Source organism: Pinus tabuliformis, chromosome X, assembly GCF_031772625.1.
Source record: "Pinus tabuliformis cultivar Carrire ecotype Pingquan chromosome X, CPIR1, whole genome shotgun sequence".
Taxonomy (NCBI): Eukaryota; Viridiplantae; Streptophyta; class Pinopsida; order Pinales; family Pinaceae; genus Pinus; species Pinus tabuliformis.
In genome coordinates, this window is record NC_142308.1 from 1,026,854,960 (window position 1) to 1,026,863,468 (window position 8,509).

The window sequence follows — 8,509 nt, forward strand, 5'->3', positions numbered from 1 at the left end:
ATTACTTGGTGTTGTTTCAGCACTAGGGGTTTCTTTAGCACTGGGTGATGCTTCATCACTCTCTTCATGCTCCTCAATCGCACCAGCACAAGGTCTCACTATCAAAGCATGCCATGAGCTCCCTTGTCTCTGTAATGAATGCATGATGATTAATTTAATGAGCGCATGGTTAGTGACACAAGTTTCTGGATGTTTTTCCCCTCTCATAGCCTTTGTCGTGTGTTTTAATAACTTCATCAAGTAGTGTGGTAAATTAATCAATCATCATGTCCTCAGGTGTGCTAACAATTGAAATTGATAATTGAAAATAATCCAAAAATGAGCTTCACGAGCAATGAATTTTTGAATGAAGAGGGCTACATTTTCCCAAGGGTGAGGAAGATATGTTCTAACAAAAGCCATATGCTTGGGCATCAATTCTTCTCCCTCTAGTAAGAATATGGTCGTAGCTTCAGGATTGGCCACTTTCCTTGAGAACCATTGTTCTCTAGTCCTAGGAAGTCCCGTCACTTTTGTGATAACTTCTTCTGTAACAGAAATTATGAAGCCCCTAACCACAAAGTGTTGTTCAACTAAGGCTTGGGAAAATTCTAAAGCGACCGACTCACTGAAACCCTGTAAGTTTTCAAAATAACTCAGTCATCCAGCCCTTCGAAAAAAATTCAAAGATTATGTATGTTGTAGCAACACATTAATAGAGTCAGGTTTGTGTCTAATTGTTGCTCCACCTATAGCTTCTCACAAGAACACTACTCAAAAATTATAGGAACTTGTTACAAGGTTGCTTCAATTCACACAGATGTTTCCTCAGGGGAGAATGTCAATGTGTTGGAATTATAGGTGGTTACTCCTCCTTATTACCAATTTGGAACTTTTAAATTAAAAGGAGTTTCTGAATGATTGCATTGGTCTCTAGATGTAACAACATGAATAATAAAGAAAGAAAAGTAAAATGATCAAGTATTGTTACTAATGAAAGCAATTACATTGGTTTAATTATAAAATGTGATAGTGTAAAAATGGTCTAATCATGCAGTATTATGGCAGGGTGAGGTATGTGTTAATTGAATGAATAATTAGATTTCCTAGATCTAGTCTAATTAGGAAAGGAAACACATGCTTAATCAATTGTTTGTGTAACAGCAACAACTCCTAGAACCTTAATTAATCTAAATCAGTAAAGGAACTGAAAAGTAATCCTGTAACAACAAGATCTGATAGACCATCCAAACTTGAAACAGCTCAGTCATTAACCACTAAACTACCCAACATGTAAGCATCAAATCCCTTATCTCTTGACCCTTAATCACTTAAACCCTAACCCCTAATCCCTTAACCCTTAATCCTTTTACCCTAACTCCCTAAATCCCATAATCCTCAAAGCCCCTATACACTTAACTCCCAACGCCTCAATTAATTAACTATTTAGGCACATCGGACGCTAATTTAGGGGCTAAAAGGGGATCTAACCAAGGAGGTAATGTAGGTACAAAAAAAGGAGCTAAACTCAGTGCTATCACTGGCACTATTTCGAGGAAAATTGATGGTGCCATTTCTAGATGTTTCCTATCACTGGCACTATTTCGAGGAAAATTGATGGTGCTATTTCGAGGGTTGCTTCAATTCACATAGATGTTTCCTCAGGGGAGAATGTCAATGTGTTGGAATTATAGGTGGTTACTCCTCCTTATTACCAATTTGGAACTTTTAAATTAAAAGGAGTTTCTGAATGATTGCATTGGTCTCTAGATGTAACAACATGAATAATAAAGAAAGAAAAGTAAAATGATCAAGTATTGTTACTAATGAAAGCAATTACATTGGTTTAATTATAAAATGTGATAGTGTAAAAATGGTCTAATCATGCAGTATTATGGCAGGGTGAGGTATGTGTTAATTGAATGAATAATTAGATTTCCTAGATCTAGTCTAATTAGGAAAGGAAACACATGCTTAATCAACTGTTTGTGTAACAGCAACAACTCCTAGAACCTTAATTAATCTAAATCAGTAAAGGAACTGAAAAGTAATCCTGTAACAACAAGATCTGATAGACCATCCAAACTTGAAACAGCTCAGTCATTAACCACTAGACTACCCAACATGTAAGCATCAAATCCCTTATCTCTTGACCCTTAATCACTTAAACCCTAACCCCTAATCCCTTAACCTTTAATCCTTTTACCCTAACTCCCTAAATCCCATAATCCTCAAAGCCCCTATACACTTAACTCCCAACGCCTCAATTAATTAACTATTTAGGCACATCGGACGCTAATTTGGGGCTAAAAGGGGATCTAACCAAGGAGGTAATGTAGGTACAAAAAAAGGAGCTAAACTCAATGCTATCACTGGCACTATTTCGAGGAAAATTGATGGTGCCATTTCTAGAGCTATTTACAATGCTACATTTGGCACTTATTTATGGTGCTACTTCCATTGTTATTTACGATGTTATTATTTCTAGAATTATCACCTAAATGTTTTTCTAGCGAAACCAACGCCAAAAATTGTGCCATCCCGATAAATAACACCGATGTTTTCAAAAAATTAGAGAAAAATACACTAAAATAGTCCTTGGAAGCAAAAAGGGGAGCTCATCACAGGCATTTTTTGTATTTACATCATCCTTAAGTTTCTCATTAAGCCCCCTAAACATATTAGCCACCTCAATTACTCTAGGGAAATAATGAACAATACTCTCATCCTCATTCATCTTTAAACTTTTGAATCTCATTCTACAAGTTGAATTTTAGCTTTATTTACCTTGTCATATCCTTCATAGTTATTTTTTAGTTTTTCCCAAAATTCCTTAGATTTGCAGTGCATCACTTTGACAAGTTTAGATTGATTAATATCAAATAGAATTGTGTTCCTAGCATTTGAATTATTTTAATAAGCCCTTATTTCATTTGGATTTTCCATAAGAGTTTTTGTAACTATGTATCCAACTCATAGGAGACCCCAACACCCTCATATTAGCAATCCCCAACTTGATAGAAGCACCAATCTCAAACCTATTAGATATGCATTTCATACATTTTCAAACTAAGAGTCTCTTGATAGAAGCACCAATCTCAAACCTATTAGATATGCATTTCATACATTTTCAAACTAAGAGTCTCTCTCAAGCACCAATCTCTAACCTATTAGATATGCATTTCATACATTTTCAAACTAAGAGTCTCTCTCTCTCTCCAATCTCAAACCTATTAGATATGCATTTCATACTCTCTCTCTCTCTCTCTCTCTCTCTCTCTCTCAAACCTATTAGATATGCATTTCATACATTTTCAAACTAAGAGTCTCTCTCTCTCTCCAATCTCAAACCTATTAGATATGCATTTCATACATTTTCAAACTAAGAGTCTCTCTCACCTTCTCTCTCCAATCTCAAACCTATTAGATATGCATTTCATACATTTTCAAACTAAGAGTCTCTCTCACCTATTAGATATGCATTTCATACATTTTCAAACTAAGAGTCTCTCTCTCTCTCTCTCTCTCTCTCTCTCTCTCTCTCTCATTTTCTTTAATTATGCAAGCCTTAATATTTTCATCAAATTTGGCACTTGAATGTCGAACCTATGTTTTATCCTTCTTTCCTTCAACAATCTCTCTCTCTCTCTCTCTCTCTCATTTTCTTTAATTATGCAAGCCTTAATATTTTCATCAAATTTGGCACTTGATATGCATTTCATACATTTTCAAACTAAGAGTCTCTCTCTCTCTCCAATCTCAAACCTATTAGATATGCATTTCATACATTTTCAAACTAAGAGTCTCTCTCACCTTCTCTCTCCAATCTCAAACCTATTAGATATGCATTTCATACGTTTGAAATCAAATTTGGCACTTGAATGTCGAACCTATGTTTTATCCTTCTTTCCTTCAACAATCTCTCTCTCTCTCTCTCTCTCATTTTCTTTAATTATGCAAGCCTTAATATTTTCATCAAATTTGGCACTTGATATGCATTTCATACATTTTCAAACTAAGAGTCTCTCTCACCTTCTCTCTCCAATCTCAAACCTATTATTTTCAAACTAAGACTCTCTCTTCAAACTAAGACTCTCTCTCTCTCTCTCTCTCTCTCTCTCTCTCTCTCTCTCTCTCTCTCTCTCTCTCTCTGGCACTTGAATGCCGAACCTATGTTTTATCCTTCTCTCTCTCTCTCTCTCTCTCTCTCTCTCTCTCTCTCTCTCTCTCTCTCTCTCTATGTCTCTCTCTCTCTGCCCTCTCTCTCTCTGCCCTCTCTCTCTCTCTGCTCTCTCTCTCTCTCTGCTCTCTCTCTCTCTCTGCTCTCTCTCTCTCTCTGCCTCTGCTCTCTCTCTCTGCCTCTGCTCTCTCTCTCTCTCTCTCTGCCTCTGCTCTCTCTCTCTCTCTCTCTGCCTCTGCTCTCTCTCTCTCTCTCTCTCTCTCTCTCTCTCTCTCTCTCTCTGCCCTCTCTCTCTCTGCTCTCTCTCTCTCTCTGCCTCTGCTCTCTCTCTCTGCCTCTCTCTCTCTCTCTCTCTCTCTCTCTCTCTCTCTCTCTCTCTCTCTCTCTCTCTCTCTCTCTCTCTCTCTCTCTCTCTCTCTCTCTCTCTCTCTCTCTCTCTCTCTACACCAAATTTTGTTGGCTTGAAATCATCGAATCCTTTAAACTTTAGCTCTCAAACACATATGAACTCAATCTAGGATGAACAACTCAAACCTTCATGAGATTATCACTTTTCTTGTTTAATCTAGTATTTGGGTGTTTTGGTTATGTCATTTTAAAAATTCCTGGGGACCCAAATCCTCAAATACATTCCTCGTTAATAAAGACCTTGCCAATTCATTTGGATATCGGCTAGCCAGCTCAAAAATCAAATCAACCATCTTGTCTATGTCTTTCAATCATGTTCTACCACCTCAGACTGTCATGACACTTTGTATTATCATGTTGTTTTACCATGCCATCGTAATGATGTCATCTTTCCATGTGTCATGTTATCAAGGTGCCACATCATCACACTAGACATGTCATCACCACCTCTATGCTACTTCATTACCCATGTCATCATCTTGTATGGAGAGAAATCCGATATCCAGTTATTTTTCAATGTTTTTCCTACATTGAATTCTCAACTGAGCAGGTTCCTGGATACAAAGTTAATTTGCAACCAAACCTCTGCAACCATGAACCCAATTTGAATCCTAGCCAATATTAAAATGGATACACCATGCATCCTTGAATGCCTGGATGTCTTGCCTCCCTGGATACCCTTATCCTCCAGATGATTCTGAATTGATTCAGCATCTAGTTCTCTCCACATCATGCCAAAACTCTTCTGCCTAGGATGGTATGGATTCTCAGATAATTCAAACAATCTAGATGTGACAGATAAGTCCAGATGAATATGATATCCAACTCTTTTAGCCACATGCCAACCTGTTTGCACCCAAGATTGTCCGAATGCCCCTAGATTCTTTGAATCCTTCTCTTTTTATTCAAACACACCTACACTTGAACTCCCTTTTTCTCATCAATTCTTGGAAATTTGACTAACTATAACATACCATTAGAAAGGTCTTTGAGAAGAATATCCAACTAAACCTATAATTTCCTTATGGGGACTAAGGAACTAAATCAAAATTTCTCTTAAAGATGAGGCATCAACACACACCAACATACTTACTAATATCCCATTGAACTTGTAACCCCTTGACATCAATGACCAAGTTTGTCTTTGATGACAACCAACTCATAATCTACTCAATAGCCATCACTTCTTAATTGAGGTCTAACCAAAACCTTCATAATACAATTTCAATGTATTAACAATAATGACATAAGATCATTATCAACATTTCCCACATATATTCTTCTATGTTTTCTCTTTCAAATAACTTTTGAATCACCCAAACCGCACATCCAATCAAAATTTATGGTAGTTTTAAGTTAACATACCTTTCAAGACATTACTCTGGAGTCTATCCTTCTAGCTAACCTTAATTATGGTGTATCTCTCCAATTTTGGTCCTTGTGAGTCTCAAATTTCAGCCTATAGTATTTTTATATTTCTTCTCTAATTTTTCAAAATTTATATCAAAATTTGATGTGCCAAGAGAAAGTTATAGTAATTTTCCCAAAAATTGCTAATTTTTGGCCTCTTACTATGAGAAAACGTGAATAGCAGGCCATGTGTTCAATTATTGGAACATAATTATGAAATTTTATTTAAGGTACCTATGTATGTCTCTTAATATCCTCGAAGATTTTACAGATTGAAAAGTACCAGAAACAAGGCTATATAAAAAATTCCAAGCTAACTTATTGGAAATGAAATTCGGGATCTTCACAAAACCTAGCTTCCACGGAGTATATATCCAATTTTATATTGAAACCAACTTTGAAATTGAAATGGGAGGTTTCCCAAGATATCACCATAATATGATCCAATTTTCACCATCTGAAACCTACCAAAAAAAAGTTACATTGAAAATGAAAAACTAGCCTTTTTGAAATTGAATTCAGGAGCATTTAGGAACCCTAAATTTATTATAGCATATATCCAAATGTATAGAAAACAATATCTAGAATTTGAATCATATTTTCCCTGATATTTCTCCTCAATATTCTCTAATTTCACCATCTATAACCTCCTAGAAAAGAAAATATAGTGAAAATGCCAAACTAACTTGTTTGAAGTTGATCTCAAGAAAATTCCTGAACCCTAACTTCCTTAAAGCATATCTATGAAATTGTAGTGAAACAAGATTTAAAATTTGAACCAAATTTATGTAGAGAGTTTATGTCAATATTTTCCATGTTTCACCATCTGAAACCTCCCACATATATATATATATATATATATATATATATATATATATATATATATATATATATATATATATATATATATATATATATATATATATATATATATATATAAACATACATACATACATACATACATACATACATACATACATACATATATATATAGAATAAATGCCAAAATTCCCCTTCTTGAAACTAATTTCAAAAACATTAAGGAACCCTAAATGCATCAGAGCATATTTATAGGAGTATAAGGAACCATGATTTTGAAATTTGAACCAAATGTTTCTATAGATTTTTGTTCAATATTCTCCAAGTTTTACCATTTTAAACCTCCAAGAAAAAAATATATATAGTGAAAATTCCAAACGAACCTGTTTGAAATTGGTTTTAAGAGAATTTAGGAACATTGAATTCCTTAGAGCATGAATCCAAATTTATGATGAAACAATATCTAAAATTTGAACTAGATGTTCCCCAAAAACAATTCTCAATATGATCCAAGTTTCATCATATGAAACCTCGCAAAAAAAAATATCGCAAAAATTCCAAGATGACCTATTTGAAGTAGCAAAACCCTAGGTTCATATGCCCTGTTACCCAATGTTATGATCGATATACATAAAAATCAAAAGTACACACCATGTACAACAATTTGAGCATGGAGTGTAACTCCAATATAGATCATAATAGGATAAGATCCTTAAAATGCCCAAATACATTCACACATCCAAATCACATATCCTGCATAATGAATACATTATCTCTATATATACCTATCTGCACATTGCACGTGTTGTCCCTTCATTATAAGTATGACCCTATTACATATAGATTCACATATTACATGTACATTAAACCCCATATATGCACCCCCCTTGGGCCATGCCATATACTTTTAACCCAATATAGGCCTCCCTTAGGGTTATAACAGCTAACTTCTACCATAGGTTCATATTAGGGTTTTGTCATACCACTTGGCTCTTAAGCCACATGACCAATGGTAGATTTAAAGCCAAATTTTCTTCCTCTAATTCACAACAAAAAAAAAAATTAAGGATCTAAAATTTTTCCCATGATCAACACTAATCCTCACTCTATTAAACCTATAGCACTCACTCAATATTGAAACAAATGTGTCCAACTATGTTATGTGTGCAGTCTTCACTCAACATGGACATCTAATGGCCTATCATAGTGAGACACCCTCCAATGTTTTCATAGGTATCCCACCTATGACAAGGAGATGTACTCCATTGTGCAAGCCTACTGACAATTGAAGCGTTATATTTTGGGAAAGAAAATGATCATCACAAGCCCCTAAAATTCATGCAAGCATAGGGAGAATTACTAAATGATTTCCATCAAAACTTGCCAATGCACTTGCAACAATTCCATTTGAACATTAAGTATGGGAAGGGAAGCATAAAACATGTTGTATATTATCTTAGTTGGCCCCTACTTTTGGTGATAATCATAGTTCTTAATTCTTGTTGACACATGACCTCCAAGGGGCCCCAATTTTATGGAAGTGACATTAATTTTTCTATTACATATCAAACAGTGGAAAAAGGTGAACAAGTTCCAAAATTTCACCTCTAGGATGCACTTTTGTTTTATCTATGTCATCTTTGTGTTCCTTCAAGTGAGCATGTAATTCTAATTTTGGAGGAAAATTACAATTGGGTGATAACGCACTTTGGT